Genomic DNA, 19,541 nt, shown 5'->3' on the forward strand with positions numbered 1-19,541 from the left:
TATGTTGCATGGTGAATGTAAGGAACTGTTAATGCCATGCCCTTTTAACATTTCCACAGACAAAAAGAGGGGCCATAGGAAGGATCAATGTCTGGTCTATACCCAGGGATGGAGGAGCAAAGCGATTCAGGTTGCATTTAAAGGAAAATTTACCCATATTTGCACGTTCTGAAACCATAAAAAAATTGAAAATCAGCCGTCCTTCACAATTCACATCCACCCTATACACTTACCCAGCCAAGTTAAGGAAATGCATATACTAGGGTACAGTTTGCATTAAAAATGCATATATTTAGTGAAAGTAACTTATGCAGATGCAACAAAATAAAAAAATTCCTTCCAGTAGCACCTTAGAGACCAACTAAGTTTGTTATTGGTATGAGCTTTCGTGTGCATGCACACTTCTTCAGATATGCAGATGCATCATATTAGGCAAAACAGCATACAAAAATGTGCACATTTGGATAAAGTTGCCCTAAAATACTGATGAACTTTCATGCAGACTTAAAAAAATAATAATCACAGGCTGGCACGGAAATGGAAAAATTGAGTGGAAAAATGAGAAAATGAACAAAACTGAAATGTACAGACTTGCCCATGCTTGCTAGTATCCCCTGCCCCAACACACCTAATACACAATCCTTACATGTTATTGAGGCCTCCCCTGCCTGCTTTATGTTAAACTGACCCCAAGAAACACCCTGAGATTTTTTTTAGGCCATTAAAAGTGAAGGGACCCCTGACCATTAGGTCCAGTCGCGGATGACTCTGGGGTTGTGGTGCTCATCTTGCTTTATTGGCCAAGGGAGCCGGCGTACAGCTTCTGGGTCATGTGGCCAGCATGACTAGGCTTCTGGCGAACCAGAGCAGAAATGCCGTTTACCTTCCCGCCAGAGTGGTACCTATTTATCTACTTGCACTTTGTGCTTTCAAACTGCTAGGTGGGCAGGAGCAGGGACTGAACAATGGGAGCTCACCCTGTAGGCTTTAATGACAGTGGGTTTGTTTACAGTGCAGCTGCAACTCCAAACACATTCACATGTACTTCTAGATCTGTACTCTCCCAAGGCACACAAAAAGCAAAAGAAGCCATGTTGATTCACAGGAAAAAAATCTAAACTAGATCTTTATGGCAGAAGGATTTATTTACGTACTTTCTTTCTGTTTATGTATACCCTACCTTTCCTTCAAAGAGACCTACGTGTGTTCCCCCCCCCCTTTCCCTTGTATTTCAGCTTCACAACAACCCTGCAAGATGGCCTAGGCTGAGGTACTGACCCAGGGTCACCCAGTGAGCCTCATGGCTAAGTCGGGATTTGAACCCGGGCCTCCCAGTCTGGCACTCCACTCCACTGGTTCTCTGCTGAGTGGAAGGAAGGCGCATAGCTGTCAACTTTCAGATTTGAAAATAAGGGATCAGCAGCCTCACCTGTCCCAGGGACAGTCTACGGGATATCTAACAATCTGGGATAGCAGCGGGAAGCAGCGGGAAATGGCGCTGGAATAAGGGAATTTCCCACAAAAAAGGGGGGAGGTTGACAGCTATGGGAAGGCGGCTGTGCAGTGGCATTTTCTAGTTCCATCCCTGAGTTTTTCCATATGATTTATATGTGCCACAGTTGGGAAGGGTCTTCCGAACTAGCCACTTGGAACTAGGCCAACCCAACATTTCCATCCCAAATGTTACGTTACAGGTGATTTGCCACAGAGCAATATTTGTGTAAACAGGGATTGAGGATTTGGTAATAATTGGGAGTCCCATCTCCCAGGTGTGCCACACTGTGTAGTACCAACAAACCGTTGACTCTTTGGCAATTGTTTTATGTGGGTTGTGGGGAGAGGAAGGTGAGGGAATCCCACCGCTGACTCCATCCATTAACCTTGTGTCAGCTGCTTGCCCACAGAGGGGGATGAATAATGAATAATCAAGCAGAGCAGGCAGTGGCCAGAGGCTTCGTTGTGTGTGTGCCTCCGTTTCTGCTGCTTCCATCTGCCAGGGTCATGTGAGGGTGGAGAGATAGAAGGGGATGAACATGCTCACGCTAGACCCCAAGAATCCAGGACGCAATACATGGTACGAGAAAGCTGAACATGGGCTTGCAAACATCATCATCAGTTTCAGTGCTATTTTTCTAGAAAAAGAGGTGCTGAAACTGTCAACACTTCCCTTGTTCTCTTATAATGGCAGTGGCACCCACCTGGAAAGAGCCCTGATCAGCTTCATTAATACCTTCTTGTATTGGCTTTAATGGGACTTAGTAAGGATTACTTTAGCTGGATTCGGGGCCTAGTGTAAGGTGCTTAGGGTTGGGGGTGGTTTAAGTACAGAAGATCCCTCAGCAACATGGAGAGTGAGGAATCTGTCATCTGGGCTACCTGTTCCAGTCACGGTCTGTGTCCACCCCACCCATATGCTGACAGTCTAAAAAGCCCAGACAGAATAATTTTGTATTAGATGGAAGAGAGTGCTCTTCTGGACATTGTAGGGCAGTGGGCGCCTGTGGGAAAGCCAGATTCAAAACTCTCTGCTCGCCTACTGTATGAAGCAAACTGGATGGGATAGTTGACCTCTTCTGAGGCTGAATGCTGATCTGCATGTTTAGAGAATCTGACTCTTCCTTTTTGGTAGGGAGTCCCCAAAACTTTACCACCCCACTAAGAACATGGCTGAACCCAGAAGCTATTGAAAGGCTGCTGTGATGTCACCAACCAGTAGACCAATCCTTTCCCTTTACTCTACCCTATTTGCATATTTGAAATTCCAAGCTCTAACTAGCAAATGCAACAGATTTCAAATATTACCATTATTTGGAGGAAATGCTGCAGATTAATAAGGATACCCCAATTGGGAGTGGTGTCTTCATACATTTTCACACTAAAAGGGTACTTAATCTTTTGACTTCTTTTTGTGTAAAAATAGTTAAATTGTAATAGAAAACAGGAGGCAGCCATTTTAAAACTGGACATGCGTTCTTTAGTGAGTGTAAAGCAAGCAGTCAGTCTGCCCAAAGGAGGTTTTACCTCTCTCTTAAAAGCTGCCTGGATTCAGCATAAGCAGGAAGGGAGCTTCAGTCATTTTGGGCTGTAGCACAGCGAGCCCTCTTCAACGTCCTTAGGCCAGCAGAGACAGCAGCCCCAGGCCATGTGGTAACTTGAAAACAGAACAGAGCTCCTGTAAAAATTGAGAAAGAGAAATTGGGGGTGCCATCCAGCTGGAATTTTGCAGGTCTGACCAAATTGTTGGCCTACTTTAATAATAATAATAATAATAATAATAATAATAATAATAATAATAATTTTCTTTCTTTATTCCTTTCTTTCTTTCTTTCTTTCCTTCCTTCCTTCCTTCCTTCCTTCCTTCCTTCCTTCCTTCCTTCCTTCCTTCCCATCTGGCTGAGTTTCCCCAGCCACTCTGGGCAGCTTCCAATCAAGTGTTAAAAACAATACAGCATTAAATATTAAAAACTTCCCTAAACAGGGCTGCCTTCAGATGTCTCTTAAAGATAGCTGCTTATTTCCTTCACATCTGAAGGGAGGGCGTTCCACAGGGCGGGTGCCACTACCGAGAAGACCCTCTGCCTGGTTCCCTGTAACCTCACTCCTTGCAATGAGGGAACCGCCAGAAGGCCCTCGGCGCTGGACTTCAGTGTCCCGGCAGAATGATGGGGGTGGAGACGCTCCTTTGGGTAGACAGGACCGAGGCCGTCTAGGGCTTTGCATGCTATCTGAATTGGAGGAGGGTGTAATCGCCAAATAAATTTCACTGGACCTATTTGGGCTCTTGGAGGGGTTGCATGAGCATGTGCACCCATAAGGCACACTGTCATACCCCCCAAGTACCCCTCCAGCCTTCATGAGCTTAGGCCTGCATACAGAAAACTCTGCAGGAAGGTTATTTACTCCCAGAGCCTGAGGAGGTGCAGACAACAGAATAATGGCATGGGGGGTGCCAAGGAAAGCGTAATGGTTGGTGGCTTCAGTTCCTATGACTTGGGTTGCTGTAACCCCCTAACATCGCAGAATAGGCTTCCCACACATCACCAGTAGTGGGGGGGGGGGCGGGCGTTGCTGTGCGGTTACAACATTTCCCGAACTGCCACGATGTGTGATTCATGCCATCACCAGTCACTGGTGTCCATTAGTGGCTGGCAGCGCCACATAACATTTTTATCAAGAGCAGAGTGCCGGGCGGGGGGAGCATCAATCCTACCCAGGGCCTGTCACAGCCACCCTTCCTCTCCCCTCCGCAAGTTGGTGATTTCACCCGCCAGCCGCCGCTAATGGCCTCGTAAATGAAATTTTATTGTTTCTGTCTCAAAAAAGTCCAGAGAGAAAAAGAGCCAAGATATAAATCCTGAGGAGGGGGAGGGGGCAATGATCTCAGAATAAGTCTGAGGGGGGCGGGGGGGGGAGGAAGGGAAAGGTTCTCTCTCCCACCCTTTCAGACATAGCTCATTTGAGGAGAGGGGATTAAGGACCCCTCCCCAGTTCAGCAAGGGGACAGAAGTCTCAGTTCTGGGAGAGGAATGGGTTAAAGTGGGCCAGAGTGGAAACCTCGCTGCTAGAAGAAATTTATTTTCTGTGCAAAGCACAGGAGGCTCTCAAAATCAACCCCAAATGGAGGCAGCCTGATTTTGCGACAGGCTCCAACCAATGGAGCAGCGATCCAAACCCCAAAGAGGCTCAGATTACTACAGACGCAGCTAAAAAACCCAGCAAGCCAGTCCTCGCAACCCATTGGGAAATGCACATCTTAAGCCGGCAAGAAGCTTGGCAGCGCTAACTGCTCCCAGGCCCAGCCTGGGATGATCAAGCAGTTCCCTAAAGTGAGATGGGCAAAACGAAGGCAAGACCCTCTTGCCTGAAAAGGAAAAGGAAAGGTGGCTGTGAGCAGGGAAGGAGGAACCCGGATGGCCAAAAAGTCAGATGGAAACCATTTCCAGAGAGAGAGAATGTCATGATTTCTGATTGATTGGTGCCAACCAAATAAATGATGTGACTCAGGGGTCCCTGGTTCAATACCCTATTGACTATACTGCACTCACTTCCCTCCCTGTGGCTGCGCCGGCGTTTCCTTGGCTATTTCTCTTCTCTGCCATTCTGTACATCCCCCCCCCTGACCTCCCCTCTCCGGTCTCTCTTGCATGTGTCACTTTTTGCAGCTGCAACTCAACCATTTCCTTCCCGGGGAAGGAGAATCTGTCTAGTGAGGGTCACTTTCTCCTCTTCAGCCCAGGCCAAGGACAAAGGGGCGAGGGAAAAGGGCAGGTATGGGAGCTGCGAAAGGGCAGCTGTGTGTGCCCACTGTCTGAAACAGTGCTGAACGCAACACCACTTACAAGGAAATTGGAAAGTGCCTTTAACTGGCCTTGCATCTTCTCTCACCTGCAGTGGCAGAGACTAAGACAGAACGAGCTGTGGAGCAGGAATGGGGAACATGCAGCCCTTCTGATGTTGCTGGACTACCACTCCCATCATTCTTCACCATTGGGCGTGCTGGCTGAGGCTGATGGGAGTTGGAGTTCCAACAACGGCTTGAGTGCTCCAGGCTCCCCACTCCTGCCTTAAAGGGAATCAGGTGGCAGAAGCCGCATTGGCCACATTGGAAGAGGCCAATGGGGCCTCTAAAGGCTGCAGCTCATGGGAAGCTGCCGCACCATTTAAAACATCTTAACTGCTGGCCGTTGTTGGGGCCGCCCCAAGCAGGTGACTGCGAAATTTATGGGGATGAGAGGAGGGCAGGAAGTGCTTTTTGGAATGGTGCAGTGGGATGTTTAATTTTTTGGCCCTTGCCTGCGGGCAGAGGGAACATTCAGAGGTTTGCTTGAGGCAACGAAACATCTTGGACCAGCACTGGAAGGAAAAACTATTTACAGCACAATCCCAGCCACGTCTATTGAATTCACTGGGGTTTGCTCTCACATTAGTGGTAGTTTACCCCTCACAGAGTTATAATTTCCAGGGACCTTTAACAAACTACAGTGCCCAGAATTCTTTGAGAGGGAAATGTGCTTCGAATGCACTTTAAATGTATAGTGCAGACGCAGTCTGTGTCTGGGAGGAGAAGGCTCAGTGGCCCCGATTCACGTGCTGTACAGTGGAAGAGGATTGAGTGGTGAGAAGAACAACTGTGTGACCAGGAGCTGTGGAAGTCAGAGATCAAATGAAGCTCATGCTGATTTGAAACAACCGGACAACTCTTTGACTTCAGGCATCTTGTGGAAGGATGGGAAACCAGAGAAGAAGAAGAAGAAGAGTTTGGATTTGATATCCCGCTTTATCACTACCTGAAGGAGTCTCAAAGCGGCTAACATTCTCCTTTCCCTTCCTTCCCCACAGCAAACACTCTGTGAGGTGAGTGGGGCTGAGAGACTTCAGAGAAGTGTGACTGGCCCAAGGTCACCCAGCAGCTGCATGTGGAGGAGCGGGGATGCAAACCCGGTTCCCCAGATTACGAGTCCACCGCTCTTAACCACTACACCACACTGGCTCTCTAGAGGCCTTCCTGGATGTTGCTGGGCTATATTCTCTCTGGGTGATTCCAGGCAGTTGTGTTTATGAGTGAGGCTCAATCACATACTGGCAAATTCAGGCTGTGCAAAAAAAACAACCTCTCCACAACACACCCCCAGCCAGGTCAGCCTTTTTGCAATAAGGAAAGTCATGGGGAAATACCCTGGGAAGTGTGGGATAACACTTGCTTAACGCATTATCATGTAACCTCCCCACAAACAAATTAGAATGTGTGTGAATTGAGAGTTAATATTCCCTAATCACATCGCAAAGTTTGTGCAAACAAATTAGGATAAAAGTTTGATAAACAGGTCTGGAAGTGACCTCTGACCATTGGCCAGGCTGGCCGGGGCTGATGGGAGTTCCAGGGTGCCCTTGAGGGAAAAGGTTTAACGGTGCCTGGGAAAGGGGCCTTTTGTAGGGGCTGTTGCATTTTAATTTATTCTTTGTGCTTTTTGTTTAATTCACATTAGGGTCTGCCCAAATTTTCTCTCCTGAGGATGATGTCATATTAAAACATTATTATTTTTAATTTATTAATTATTGCTGCTTTTTGTGCACAAAACCCCCCAAAGTAGTCCTCAAAAGTTAACATACAAAATGAAGCAAAATACCAATTACAAACAAGTTGCATTGCAGAGAGATTAGATGAAGCTACAAGTGCTGAAAAGATTTTTAAAACAACACAGCAGAAACCCAACATGAGAGGGGAGAAGAAACAAATGCAGTTGTCATCATGTTGCTGCACACACATGTTTTTGCTCCAACTGGCGCTGGGTGCGTCTCTCTTCCTTTTCACACTTTCCCATCTGCAACTGCACATGACCTTTCCACGCACACCCCAGTTCACAGTGCATCTTGGAAACATCTGCCGTACTGTTTCCTTAGGCTGCTGGCATCAGACTGAAGGTCTAGCCATCCCAGAGAACCGAACCCTGGCTGATACCGTGTGGATGCAGTTTTGCTCTCGCGCCATAACAGTCTGTCACAAGCTATAGTACGATTGGAGGAGTAATGCCCTGAGAGTACGGCTGTTATGAGATTACAGACCATCACTAAGCTGCAGCGAATGTTTGCCCAGGTTTGGCAAAATGCGGCAGAATTCAGAAAACAAAGAAGTTATTTGGGAATATTTCTTCACTCTCAACAGGTCGGGCTACCATCAGGCAGTGTGAGGTGGATGGATGCCTCGGGTGGTAGACTTGGAGTTTCATGAAAAAACGGCAAATGAAGAGGTTATTTAGTGTTGTTGCATTTTTGCTCCCAGGGAGAGGCACTTGTGGGTTTCACACAGACCTAATACAGTACAGTGGTACCTCTGGATGCGATTGGGATCCGTTTCGGAGCCCCGTTCGCATCCAGAAACAAACACAATCCGTGTCTGCGCGTGCGCAGATCACGATTTGCCACTTCTGTGCATGCGCGTGACATCATTTTGACTGTCTGTGCAAGCGGCGAAACCCGGAAGTAACATGCTCCGTTACTTCTGGGTCACCGCAGCGCACAACCCGAAAATACTTATCCCGAAGCTACTTCAACCTGAGGTATGACTGTATATGAAGCATCCCTGATGGAGTGAGCAACCACAAAAGGGCCATTAGCCCTTCAGTGCTGGATCTGATCCAGGGCTGACTTCAGGATGCGGGCCCTACGTCAGATCCAGCACCCTAGCAAATTTAGCCACTAGCGATGACGTGTGGCCACAGCAGCATGCTTGACCTGCACTCGGTGGCTGAAAGCTGCCATTAAATTTTCCCCATAGTGCTCCAGAGTGATGATACATTGGAGGCATTGTGGGTAATTAAAATGGTGGCTCTTGGAGGGGGTGAAATACAGTGGCAGAGCTGCAGGGTGGGCACATGTTATGGGCCCAACACCTACCTGAGGGTGCTGCATGCTGACGCCAAACCCATTTGACTGGGCTCCCAGGATTCACTCCAGGAAACGAAAGCTTGGATTCTGCAGCCAAAGCTTTCAAGCAACTCTTGATTCTCAGCCCAAATTCTAAATGACCTTGTGCGGTAAGAAGTCTTGTTGATTTGCTAGTGAAACCTGCCACTAACCCCCAGTTCCACCACGGCTGCCACTGCCGCCCGCCTGCTTCCTGCTTCATTAGGCGTCACCTTGTGGGCTTCCAGCAGCATTAATAAAGCCTTTAACGTTGTTAATTGCTTCCTTGTCTGAGAAGAGGCTTGGGGGCAGCAGCCAGAGCGAAGCGAGCGGCTGTTAATGATGCTGCTCAGAACTTGTTGCCTGTGCTATAGCTCAAGGCTTTCCATACTAGGTGTCCTGTCGGCTGCAGGGTGTAGGTGTGTTGTGCAAACGCTCCTCCCAGGGCTGGAAGGAGGTTAGTTTAACCTCTGGTTTGCTAGTAAAACTGAATTACTGTGTCTCAAAACGATGCATGTCTAAAAAGTGTGTCAGCAACATGAAAAGTTTGGAAAATGTAATAGAATATGTAATACATAATTTTCTTTTTCCTATTTCCTATTACTTTCGGGGTTTTTTGTTTTGTTTTCTTCTTGTGTTGAAATGTATCAAAATTTCCAGGTTCTTTGGAGTCCAAATCTGGGAAGGGGAAGCAGAATGCAGTAGGTTAAGCCAAGAAAATGTTCTTGCAGGCTTCACGCTCACAGTTAACACACGCTCACCTTAAGTCACAGCTGCACATGCAACACCTTCGAATGGTATTGCCTGGTGTTTTTTAATGGAGGAATAATTTCTGAAGAAACATATTCCACATAGGAGACCTGTTCATACCTTTTGCTTTAGTTCAGCTGGAAGAACTACTCCTTCATTTTTCAACCATCAACACAGGTTAGGTAAAGGGACCCCTGACCATTAGGTCCAGTTGTGGCCGACTCTGGGGTTGCGGCACTCATCTCGCTTTATTGGCCGAGGGAGCCGGTGTACAGCTTCCAGGTCATGTGGCCAGCATGACTAAGGCGCTTCTGGCGAACCAGAGCAGCGCACAGAAACACTGTTTACCTTCCCACCAGAGCGGTACCTATTTATCTACTTGCACTTTGACGTGCTTTCGAACTGCTAGGTTGGCAGGAGCAGGGACCGAGCAACAGGAGCTCACCCGGTCGCGGGGATTCAAACTGCCAACCTTCTGATCGGCAAGCCCTAGGCTCTGTGGTTTAACCCACAGCACCACCCACGTCCCTAACACAGAATCCCCATAATAATAATCCCTTTCAGCAAACACTGAAAGGATTGATTCTGCAATAAAAGGAGTTGCTTCGTATGTGTGCATGTGTGCATGTGAACATGCATGTGCTTGTTAAAGGAGACAGGCATAATTTTGCAGCCCCCTTAAGGCCGCTCACCCACCCCATCCAGGAAGAGAGAGCACTTCTGGCTAGCAAGAATCCTGGGAGCCTCCCTCTCTCCTGTGTGCTTCCCCATTCAGTCCCTTCAGTCGTGCACATAACCCAGAGCAAAGTGGTAGACTGACATGGTGGAATACTTCTGGGCTCCTGCAGTAGCAGTCGGGGCTCTCAAATTTCAGCAGCACTCGGTGTAACGTCAAAATTTGGCACGCCCCCGCTTCTCATGCTCCGTTCTGCAGCATTCTTGTGGTGCCCCCTGAAGTATGGAACCTAAGAAGCTCTTACGCTGGGTCAAATCGTTACTTCATTTAGTGCAGAATTATCTACACTGATTGGCAGCAACTCTGCAGGGGACATTCCCAGCCTCACTTGGGAGACTGAAACTGGACATTCTGCATGCAAAGAGCTGTTCGACAGTGGAATTTGCTGCCAAGGAGTGTGGTGGAGTCTCCTTCTTTGGAGGTCTTTAAGCAGAGGCTTGACAACCATATGTCAGGAGTGCTCTGATGGTGTTTCCTGCTTGGCAGGGGGTTGGACTCGATGGCCCTTGTGGTCTCTTCCAACTCTATGATTCTATGATTCAGCTGTTCTGCCACAGAGCCACAGCCCTTCCTCGGGGGAAGTGGCACCGTCCAGAATTCTAGTACCTCAGTCGAACACGGCACTCTGGGAGAGATGACTTCAGAACTCAAGTTGTACGGTTGCAGGTTGCAGAAGCTGGGGTGCAATTTTCTACTTGCAGGGAGATTTTTTTTAAAAAAGTAAGGAAGTGCTCAAAAATATTGTTCTCCTCCCATCCTCAGCTGCAGCTTCTCCAAGAGTCATTTTGACTGTACATTCCTGATTATTTGATCCTGCTTTGAATACTGTTTTCACCTACAAAAGTTCCAGTTTCTTTTCCGTTCCGTGTGTGTTTCCCAGCTTCCTGAAGAAATCTTTGTAACTTTTCATAGCACAAAGGTTCCAAGGTTTTGTGTTGCTTTCTTGCACTCACTCCTGTGCCCCTCTGGGTGCCAATCATGCAGTAATGTTGGGGAAGCATCAAAGAACAGCTAATAAAGCAAAACGACATGTGGATGCTCCAGTATAAATCTGCCACCAATGCGTTATTACTGAGTCACAATACACCCGCACACCCTTCTGGAGCAGCACCAGTCTGGAGGGGCCTGGGTGTGGTCTTCAAGGAGCCCTGAGAGGCATTTAACACTCCCCTCTCATTTAAAGCCAGTCAAGAACCAGGCCTCAGACAGCCATACTCCACTGAGCCTGCCTGTGTCTGCCTGTAAATCTTTAGCCCTGACACACACACACACACACACACACACACACACACACAGAGAGAGAGAGAGAGAGAGAGAGAGAGAGAGACACCCTCTGCCTCTGGGTGGAGAGAAAGGAAGATTATAATGCGAATCGGATAGAAGTTCAGAGCAGGCTCATAAAGATTAATTACGATCAGGGGGCTTTTAGCACATTAATCGCGTACGGAAGTGGCATTGTATGCCAACTGCATCCTCAGACCGGGGAGAGCTTGGAAAGGGAGGGGGCATGGTAGAGATGCCTAGGCTCCATCTTCTGAGCCAGAAAGATATCTGTGGCATCACCGGAGGCGCAGGGGTGGAATGCAGAGCTTGCTAGGATGCATGGGTTCAATGCATGGGTGTAGCCAGGGGGGCAGCCCGACATCAATAAAAATACATAGGTTCTGCCACTCCTCAAACAAAAGGCCCCCCCCCAAAAAAAATCCAAAATCCTGGCTATGCCTGTGGTTCAATTCCCCTGCTTTGGGAGATTTGAAAATAATCAGCAAAAGGTAGAAATGCCATCAACATATCAGCTCTCCCAGGCAAAAGTCTTCCCCACTGAAACAAACCAAAGGTTCTGGACTGCAGGTTGGCAGTGCAGTTCCTCAGGAGGAGGCCAGGTAGCTGAGATCACTCTCTGGATCCTGTTTTTCCCTTTTATTTCTTTTTCCAGTGTGCTGAAGTGTGTGAGGTGCATCAGTAAGAAGAATCAGGGGCCAAGGTGGGGAGGAGGGTGTTTGCATATTCTCTGCCCCCAACTTTCTCCCATCTTTGCAGCCAGGACTCCATGGTTCTTTGCCAAGCCTGGGGGGTGGAAGGCAATTCAGTGGTCTAGCAGAAGAAAGGGGGTAGCAGTTCGATTCCTCCCCACCACCAGATCCTCAAATCCACAATCGGAGATCTCAGCCTGAGGAAATGGGTTGCAGATGATGTCTGGAGGACGCTGGGGCGCCCCTTCTCCTGCTTCCACAGACACGTGCTCCCTGACCATCTGCCCTGGCCTCCCCTCTTCCCCGGGGGGTAATAAAGAGCCACTCAGGGTGAGGTTTTGCAGAGCCCAGATGTGATTGATTCCTCCCCCTTTAAAATATAAAATGGGGGGGGGGGGAGAGAAAAGCTAGCCATCGCAAGGAAAAGAGCGTTCATGGTTCCCGAGAGGCGCGCAAGAGCTTCAGCAGCTGCTTAGAACTGGGGGTGATGATGGGATGGAGTGGGAATCGCCTTCTGCACTGATGCAGAAATGCAGCTGTTTCTGGGGAAGGACCAGCAAGAAGAGAAGCTGCCAGCCACTCGCCGGAGCAGCAAAGGCCAGCGCCAGATGCAGGGGATCGGGGTGCAAGAGGCCAGTGGGCAAAGAAATGTGCCCAGAATGATCTCCAACGTCTCCTTTAAAAGGGGGCTTTGGAAGCTTGCAAATACCAGATAGGCTTAGAATTTAAATATGTGAGGATAGGAATTAAGATGTTTAAAGCTAAATTAGAAAGAATGAAAGATGTTAAGTGATCAAGTTAATTTTTAGAGAAAATTGATTTTGGAACTGTTAAAATGATATACAGTGAAACTCAACCAGGGGGATTTGAGGAAGTCACTTAACAATGTTATTAAGATTGGTTTAATTACGGTACAAGTAGGATGCATGTTTGTTTGTTCTTGGAAAATTCTTGGAAAATTAATTTGAAATTTGAAAAAATAAATACAAGGGCGCTTTGGAGAGCCGAGGCGAAGCGGCCAAGGGCGGGGGGAGGGCGCCATCTGGTGGCCGGCTCGCTCCACTCGCGCCGAGCCGAGCTAATCTTCTGCTTCCCCGAGAGGCGTCTTGCTCCCTTTCATCTGTCGCTGGAGAACCATCGTGCAGCCGCCTTGCCCTCCCTGGCACGCTCCTTTTATAGTAAGGGAGAAGTCGGATCTTCCAGCCCCAATTCTAATCCCTTTCTGGACCCCCGACCCCCGCACCCCACTTCCAGGAACCGCGGCGCGGCCAGAGATGGGGATAATTGATGGAGGCGCAAAGGCGATTAATGGAAAATGCCTTCCCCCCCCCCAAGCCGCACATCTAGCAATGCCAGGAGCCACAGAAATAAACAAGGGGGAGGGGGAAAGCGAGGGAGTTTCATTGGCTCACCAAAAATGAAGGGAAAAGAGGGGGGCCAGAGCCTATAATTGGCACCCCTGAGAGACCCGGTGCGGGATGATTCACACGGCTGGAATCCTGATATCTCTGCAACGAAACCTTTTTAGGAATGGGCCAAAGGGAGCCGTGCGCGGTGGCAGGAGGCCAAAGGGAGGGGAGAGGAGGCGGGATCTCCCAGACAACCCAGATCAGCCACCTCCCTCCGCCCCTCAAGAAATGCCATCATCGCCCCATTCCGACGGACGGGGCTGATGTCATCTCAGACCACGCTTAGCATCTTGAAGGCAAATAAAAATGCTAGACGGCCCAAGAATGCGACTTCCTTTACTGCCTTTGATCTTAGCTTCCGTCCTACAAGGTGGGTCACTCTGGGCCATGTTGTCCGTTTATTTCCCTATTTTTCTAAGCCCAGGGAGAAAGTGGAGGCTGGTCCACTGGGGCTAAGAGGGGTCTGCCCCCCAAACTCTGCCAGTCCCTGCCTGCCTGCCTGATTTATGGCCTCCTTATGGCCAGTCCAGAGTCACTCCTGCCAATTTAGGCACATGAGCAAGTTGGTAAAGAGACTCATGTGCATTCAATTATCTGGGTCCCAAGTCTTTTAAGGTTTATGTGTCAATTTTAGCCCCTTGAATTGGGGTCAGGCACACAAAGGCAACCAGTGCAAGGCTGTTAAGTCTGGTGCTGTATGACAATTTGGGACCTGACAGTTGCATTTTGCACTAGTAATTTCTGAAATGGACTTCAAGGATCGCCCCACTTACAGCGCATGGCAGTAATCCCACTCTGGAGGTTACCAGAGCATGGATAACTGGGCAAGACGATCCTGTTTCAGGAACAGCAATGGCTGGCAAGAAGCGCTCTTGGGTCTTTTTACACAAGCACAAACCCAGGTTTCAGCAGGTGTGCCTTCAAGAGGGAGCTGCAAGCTACAAGTGTAACTTACGACAAATGTCAAACAGAAATTCAACAGGTGAAGCTTTCACCAGAATGCAAAAGTGGCAAAGTTTTGCTTGCCGTTTAAAAGTAAGAGCCCTGCCAGAAAGAAAGAAAAAAGGCAAATCTTCCAATATAAATAGGACTTCAAGGCCACGGCATCTGTTTTGGCTCTTCAGCCACTTGGCCGCCTCCTCTTCCTCACTGCCAGCTATTAGCTGCTTCCCCCCTGGTGGCAAGAAAAACAGAGAGATGGAGCAATGGGGATGGGGAACCTGTCTCTCTCCAGGTGCTGCAACGACTACAACTCCCATTACCCCTGACCCTCGGCCATGCTGGATGGGGCTGAAGGGAACTGGAGTCCAGCAACACCTGGAGAGCCTGCGGTTTTCCATGGCTGATGTAGGAGAGAACAGAACGGAAGAAGAGAAGCATAGATCTGTCAGCTTCATTTAACTCCAAAGTCACAATTTATAAACTCACAAGCCTCAGAGCACTGCCTTCTTGACAAATTTGACGAAAAAGAATTGATGGTTTTCCTGTTTCTATTTCTAGAAAACAGATGGCTTTCCCTTTTCTAAACAATGAACATCAGCATCTGTCTTTTTGTTAGAATTTTCTCTCTTATGACATCATCTCAGTTCAGGAGCCTCAAAAAGGAAAACCCCGCCCCAAAACACTATGGTTAAGATTTTGCTTGTGTTTGCGTAATTGATTAATCAATATGGTGAGCTGGCTCAAATATATTTAATCAGTTAACACATGCAGACTATGAAGTAAAGTAGTAAAAGTAAAGGTAAAGGTAAAGGTACCCCTGCCCATACGGGCCAGTCTTGACAGACTCTAGGGTTGTGCGCTCATCTCACTCTAGAGGCCGGGAGCCAGCGCTGTCCGCAGACACTTCCGGGTCACGTGGCCAGTGTGACAAAGCTGCTCTGGCGAGCCAGAGCAGCACACGGAAACGCCGTTTACCTTCCCGCTAGTAAGCGGTCCCTATTTATCTACTTGCACCCGGGGTTGCTTTCGAACTGCTAGGTTGGCAGGCGCTGGGACCGAGCAACGGGAGCGCACCCCGCCGCGGGGATTCGAACCGCCGACCATGCGATCGGCAAGTCCTAGACGCTGAGGTTTTACCCACAGCGCCACCCACATCCCTTAAAGTAAAGTACACTGAATAATTTATTAGAGCACCAGATTCTATGTACTTTGTCTTATATCAAGGCAGTCCCAGGCTTGCCTGCTTCTCAGCACACAAAATCTATCAATGTCCAAGAGTATCCGACACCAAAGAGTTCCCCGCTGGCTCCAGAACACAAAGCAACATCTTGGCTCTAAGGATGGCATGTTCAGCGCCTCCTCTGACATCAGTAGCCCATGGGCAAGTCCAGAGTCCAGCCAAGATTATAGGGAAGCTTCCTGTTGCAACCATCTATCAAGCCACAGGAGCCCAAACAGGCCCATCGTTTCCACCACCAAGGAGAGATGCTCCAGGAAGGAGCTGATGGACACATGCAGAATCCGGGCTTCATCCGCTCTCCATCGACTGCAAAAAAAAATTATATATATATATGTGTGTGTGTGTGTGTGTGTGTGTGTGTGTATAGTAGACTGAAACATAAAACGTCAACACTTGCATCCGGGAGCAGGCAGGGATGAGCATCATGTTATGGGAGTGGTGTGAGAGATGAATGATTTTGGCAGCTAAGTCAGCAAGGGGAGACAACAGAAGGTCGGGGTGCAGAAGGGCCCCAGCTCAGTGGGAGAGCAGCCACTTTGCATGCAGATGGTCAATCCCTGGTCGGTCTGGGAGCTACGCCTGTCTGGCCCCCTGAAAAAGTGCAGGTGGTCCTGTGCTAAATGGATGGTAGGCAGATTCCTACGTCCCCAGGAAGCAGAAGCACACGGATCCGAATGCAGGTCTTGCTCAGCACACCTCTTTCTTTTACTTGCACCCCACTCGTCCTCCGAGTTATGCTCAAAACAGCCCTGCAGGGTAGGCCAGGCCAAGAAACAGACTCATTCAAAAGGGTTCAGCTCCAAAGGCCTCCTGGCAGTTCCCTCCTGTGAGAAATGAGGTTACAGAGATCCCGGCAGAGGGCCTCCTTTGGTGGTGGCACCCGCCCTGTGGAACGTCAAGGAGATAAATAACTAATAAATAATAAAACTGTTGTTGTTGTTTAAACCCTGGCTCAAGTCCAACATGCCATCCATTGCGGCGCCACCTTGTCTCTCATCCTCCTGCAGCTTGTGCAGGAGACCTTCCAGCAGGCTGCACCCAGGACTCAGAGCCCACCATCTGCCCCGACTTGCCTCTTGTAGAAGGGGGCGCCTGGCCAGTACTCACACATGCAAGGTGTCCTCCGTCACATCCAGTTCCTTGCTGATCCCTTCTTTGCGGGGCTCGGGGTCAGGGGCCAGGGAGCCCAGCACAATCTGGGCCAATGATGACGATGGAAAAGGGATCCTCAGCTCACTGATGTTGGGGGTAGCAATAAGGAGCATAAAATGTACAAGAAAATCACAAACACAGGCCCACACTGCCTACCTTTCCAACAAGATACACTCTCTCTTATTCAAGGTCACTTTTGTAGTCTATGTTTAATATTTCTGGGAGAGCTTCTAGTCCCTGGTTTTTGACTGCGGAGCTCTGACACAGCCAGGCCAGAGCACCTCTGTGGCATGTAACCAGGCAGGGGCGCCGACTTATAAAAAATATTGGGGGAGCCCGCAAAAGCTCATGAATAATAAATAAGCTCATGAATAAGATAAAGTGGCACCACCTCCTCGTGAGCGAATAGGGGAGAGCATGCTGCGCCTATTAATCAGCTCCGAAGGAAATTGGGTGGAGCTTTTGCTCGGGAGGGAGGGCAGGAGGCATGCAGCCCGACCCTGTGCATTTTGGGCTGGGGGAGGGGCAGCGGTGACACTCTGCTGGAGGGGCGCCCGAGATTATTGGGGGGGCAGAGCCCCCCCAAACGAATTTTTGAGGGGGCTCGGGCCCCCTCAGGCCCCATGGAGTCGGCGCCTATGTAACCAGGCCCAGAACATTGGTACCAAATGAGTGTCACATTTAGTGTCCCATGCACTTCATTCTAATACAGTAATATTGGAATTTTCTGGAACAGGGGAATTACACACACTAAAATAAATATTGGAAGAGGAAGTGTGAGTCATTGGTGTTCCCATTCCCCAATATACAGTCTGTGTGTGTTGTCTCTGTCTTGTGTATGTGTAGGAATTCTCACTGCAGCGGAAGGTGTGCCGTTCCCTTCAGCAACATACCGCCCTGAAGAAAGAAAGAAATTTCCACAAACTAATGTGGAAAACATTGCAAAATGCAATTCTGGCCCTCCTGAAGATCTGGGTGGATAGTTCTTCTGATGCCTGGGTATCCCTGACTTGCAGTGGCTCTGGAAGGATCTTTCTTAGCAGCCCTATCTGGAAATGCCTGGGACCCCACCTCCTGCATACAAAGCATGCACTCTGAAACGGAGCTACAGCCCTACCCCAACGTGCACTTACTAGGGAGTAAATCTTTGGAAACGCTCATACTTCCTTCAAAGTAAACTTACTTAGGGTCAAACTGCATTTCTCCTGATCAGGAGAAAACAAAAGGGCCTGACTGAACATACAATGTTGCATCCCTGGATAACCCCAATCGCAGAAATTGGACACGTCTTTGCTTAGAGTGGCCATTGGCACTTGGCCAAAGGAATGGACCTCTATTTGCATACACTCTGTGTAGATGCACATTTAAAAATATTATTATTTCTTACTAAGTCATAGTCACTAGACCCATTGATTTCAGTGATTCGGAGTATGACTTAGCTGGATATATATTACCTTGAGTATGACTGATGTGTTAAAGTTACGGTAAAGGGACCCCTGACCATGAGGTCCAGTCGTGACAGACTCTGGGGTTGTGGCGCTCATCTCGCTTTATTGGCTGAGGGAGCCGGCGTACAGCTTCCGGGTCATGTGGCCAGCATGACTAAGCCGCTTCTGGCGAACCAGAGCAGCGCACGGAAACGCCGTTTACCTTCCCGCTGGAGCGGTACCTATTTATCTACCGTATTTTTTGCCCTATAGGGCAAACTGGCCCATAGGGCGCACCTCGATTTTTTGGGGGGAAATAAAAAAACAATTATCCCCCCCCAGCCCCCAGAACAGGCTGCTATCCGCAAGCCTTGCGAGCCCGGCGGGAACTCCCGCCGGGCTCGCAACGCTTGCGGACATCTGCGCGAAGCATGGGGCACGCTCCGGGGCGTGCCCCGTGCTTCGGGCTGCAGGCTGCTGCCCGCAAGCCTTGCAAGCCCGCGGGAACTCCCACCGGGCTTGCAAGGCTTGTGTATAGCTTCCTGAAGCCTGGAAAGCAAGAGGGGTCGGTGCGCACCAACGCCTCTCGCTCTCCAGGCTTCAGTGAAAGCCTGCATTTGCCCCATAGGACGCACACACATTTCCCCTTCATTTTTGGAGGGGGAAAAGTGCGTCCTATAGGGCGAAAAATACGGTATTTGCACTTTGATGTGCTTTCAAACTGCTAGGTTGGCAGGAGCAGGGACCGAGCAACGGGAGCTCACCCCGTCGAAGGGATTTGAACCGCCAACCTTCTGATTGCCAAGCCCTAGGCTCAGTGGTTTAACCCACAGCGCCACCCATGTCCCTGACTGATGTGTTAGGTCACCCTATAATTCTACAGGGGAATATTATACATCTCACTGTAGTGGGGAAGACTGTGCCCTAGGTGTTTGTGCTTAGTCTGCTGCCAAGGTGCTATCTGTTGATGGGCGACTTCAGTGCCCCTGCTCTTCCTTCTGTATCTTTCAGCCAGACCTGGAATGCCCAGCCATTCAAATAGAGGACACCTTCATACAGAGAGCTGTCACCTGTCCACATCTTAAGCCTCTGATAGCCCAGAAAATTGACAACTGTCTTCTGTAAAATAGGACACCTGAGCATCTTATATTTGCTCTTCTTCTGCTTAATGACTGAATGTCATGCCATTTCTTCTTTCATCCCGGCCTTCTCCACATTCTGAAAAATCTAAGTAGGATCCGTTTGTTTGTATATTTAGGTTACTTTCTAAACAATGCCAAATTAAAAGACAGTCTTTGATGCAGTACGTATTTTGTTCCCTATAGCAAGGAGTGCTAGGATGGGAATCATCCATGTAATCTACCTTGTCTTAGACACACACCAGTGATGCATCACAGGAGCACTTTGCTTCATTTAGTTCTTAAGGGGGGGGGGGGAGAGAGAGAGAGAGAGAGAGAGAGAAAGAGGTTGCATTGGAAGTAAGCAGGGACACCGCAGGGGCTTGAACCC

At 48.9% G+C, this 19,541-nt stretch overlaps 2 long non-coding RNA genes across 2 annotated transcripts in view; both read right to left on the bottom strand.

Moving 5' to 3' along the window:
* Positions 1 to 15,377: 15,377 nt before the first annotated feature.
* LOC309521716 lies at positions 15,378 to 16,727 on the bottom strand. The gene is made up of 2 exons (XR_014214767.1): positions 16,561 to 16,727; positions 15,378 to 15,759 (listed from the first exon to the last, which is right to left on the bottom strand). It is a non-coding gene; the product is annotated as an uncharacterized lncRNA (long non-coding RNA).
* A 2,582-nt stretch (positions 16,728 to 19,309) lies between these two features.
* Positions 19,310 to 19,541, bottom strand: part of LOC309521715 — a 48,459-nt gene continuing 48,227 nt past the window's right edge. The window contains exon 7 of the long non-coding RNA XR_014214757.1: positions 19,310 to 19,451. This is a non-coding gene — a long non-coding RNA (uncharacterized lncRNA). The remainder of the gene's footprint in view (positions 19,452 to 19,541) is intronic.

This window comes from Podarcis vaucheri, assembly GCF_965113315.1.
Source record: "Podarcis vaucheri genome assembly, chromosome: 17".
NCBI lineage: Eukaryota > Metazoa > Chordata > Lepidosauria > Squamata > Lacertidae > Podarcis > Podarcis vaucheri.